The following is a 2500-nucleotide window of genomic DNA, read 5'->3' as shown; positions in this document are numbered from 1 at the left end:
TGTACGGGACACGCGGTCGCGCCGAGAAAGCTCGGCGACCGCTTCAACTTGGGGCGACGCCCGGCCGTCTTCGCAGAGGCCAGGCGACGGCCCTCGGGTGAGTACGAACGCGACCCTGAGGCAGACGCGGTCCCGGGATTGACCCGAGACCGCAATTCGCGTTCAGAAGGTCGACGTTCAATGTGTTCTGCAATTCACATTACTTCTCTCACTTGGCTGCGTCCTTCATCGACTCGCGAGCCGAGTGATCCACCGTTAAGAGTCGTCCTCGACGTTTCGCCCGGCGCCGAAGCGCGCGGACGTCACACTGTGGGATCGACCACAAAACCACCACCGACAACAACTGCACAAAAACACCAACAAACGCCGCCGAGCGACCGCCGGGCTGGGCCGGCGGCACATCGAGCGCGGTGCCCAGAAGCCACCATCGCACTCGGCTGCCTTGCTATGCCAACGTGTTACGCGTGTCGCACGGGGCGGAACCCCGATTGACGGCCGCCCTCTCGGCGGCACCCAAAGACAATTAAGTGCGCGGTCGGCCGGGGCCTACCACCACTTTCGGTAATGATCCTTCCGCAGGTTCACCTACGAAACCTTGTTACGACTTTTACTTCCTCTAAATGATCAAGTTTGATCGTCTTCTCGACACGCCGACGCGGCCGTTGCCAGCCGCGACGGGGCCGATCCAAGGATCTCACTAAACCATTCAATCGGTAGTAGCGACGGGCGGTGTGTACAAAGGGCAGGGACGTAATCAACGCAAGTTGATGACTTGCGCTTACTGGGAATTCCTCGTTCAAGGGAAACAATTGCAAGTCCCTATCCCAATCACGAATGAGGTTCAACGGGTTACCCGGACCTTTCGGCCTAGGTTAGACACTCGCTGCTTCACTCAGTGTAGCGCGCGTGCGGCCCCGGACATCTAAGGGCATCACAGACCTGTTATTGCTCAATCTCGTGTGGCTAAACGCCACTAGTCCCTCTAAGAAGTTAGACGCCGACCGAGAAGGTCGCGTAACTATTTAGCATGCCAGAGTCTCGTTCGTTATCGGAATTAACCAGACAAATCGCTCCACCAACTAAGAACGGCCATGCACCACCACCCACAGAATCAAGAAAGAGCTCTCAATCTGTCAATCCTACCTGTGTCCGGGCCGGGTGAGTTTCCCCGTGTTGAGTCAAATTAAGCCGCAGGCTCCACTCCTGGTGGTGCCCTTCCGTCAATTCCTTTAAGTTTCAGCTTTGCAACCATACTTCCCCCGGAACCCAAAGACTTTGGTTTCCCGGAAGCTGCCGGAAAGGTCGTCATGGTAACGCCTCCCGATCGCTAGTTGGCATCGTTTATAGTCAGAACTAGGACGGTATCTGATCGTCTTCGAACCTCTGACTTTCGCTCTTGATTAAAGAAAACATTCTTGGCGAATGCTTTCGCAGTAGTTCGTCTTCCGCCGATCCAAGAATTTCACCTCTAACGGCAGAGTACGGACGCCCCCGTCTGTCCCTCTTAATCATTACCTCGTGCTCCGAAAACCAACAAAATAGAACCGAGGTCCTATTCCATTATTCCATGCAACACTATGCAGGCGAACAGCCTGCTTTGAACACTCTAATTTTTTCAAAGTAAACTTATCGGCCACCGCCGACACTCAGTCAAGAGCACCGACGGAGAACCGAAGGTGAGGCGAACGCAACCAGTGACACGCCTTGCGACGGACCGGCGGCGCTCGCCCAAAATCCAACTACGAGCTTTTCAACCGCAACAACTTTAGCATACACTGTTGGAGCTGGAATTACCGCGGCTGCTGGCACCAGACTTGCCCTCCAATGGATACTCGTTAAGAGTTTTAGGATGTACTCATTCCAATTACAGGGCCTCGTTAGAGTCCTGTATTGTTATTTTTCGTCACTACCTCCCCGTGTCGGGAATGGGTAATTTGCGCGCCTGCTGCCTTCCTTGGATGTGGTAGCCGTTTCTCAGGCTCCCTCTCCGGAATCGAACCCTGATTCCCCGTTACCCGTTATCACAAAGGTAGGCACGTAGCGTACCTTCGACAGTTGATAGGGCAGACACTTGAATGATACGTCGTCGGTGCAGAGACCGTACGATCCGCGTGGTTATCCAGAGTCATCAAACGTCACAGGACGAACCCGGTCGGTTTTGATCTGATAAAAGCGCGCCTCCCGAAGTCGGCGCTTAATGCATGTATTAGCTCTAGAATTACCACAGTTATCCACTTCGCTTACGAGACCAAATAAACCAAGACTGATTTAATGAGCCATTCGCAGTTTCGCTTTACGAGAACTCGTACTTGCACCTGCATGGCTTAATCTTTGAGACAAGCATATCACTACTGGCAGGATCAACCAGATAGCTGCGACAGCTGCGCTCGGCCCTTGCTGGGCCGCCCGGCGCGTGCTCGTCGCATTCGTTTAAGACCGAGGCGATCGCCTGCGGCCGTACTCAGCTTCGACAGTCGCTGGCCGCGACGTCCACGCTCTC

General features: G+C 54.6%; 2 non-coding genes across 2 annotated transcripts; both read right to left on the bottom strand.

The window, feature by feature from the left end:
* Positions 1–110: 110 nt before the first annotated feature.
* Positions 111–264, bottom strand: LOC144423561 (5.8S ribosomal RNA). The gene has a single exon (XR_013476044.1). It is a non-coding gene; the product is annotated as a 5.8S ribosomal RNA (ribosomal RNA).
* A 298-nt stretch (positions 265–562) lies between these two features.
* Positions 563–2371, bottom strand: LOC144423661 (small subunit ribosomal RNA). Its single transcript, XR_013476126.1, has one exon. It is a non-coding gene; the product is annotated as a small subunit ribosomal RNA (ribosomal RNA).
* Positions 2372–2500: the final 129 nt, after the last annotated feature.

This window comes from Styela clava, chromosome 5 (assembly GCF_964204865.1).
Source record: "Styela clava chromosome 5, kaStyClav1.hap1.2, whole genome shotgun sequence".
Taxonomy (NCBI): domain Eukaryota; kingdom Metazoa; phylum Chordata; class Ascidiacea; order Stolidobranchia; family Styelidae; genus Styela; species Styela clava.
This window is presented reverse-complemented; position numbering and strand designations above follow the sequence as displayed.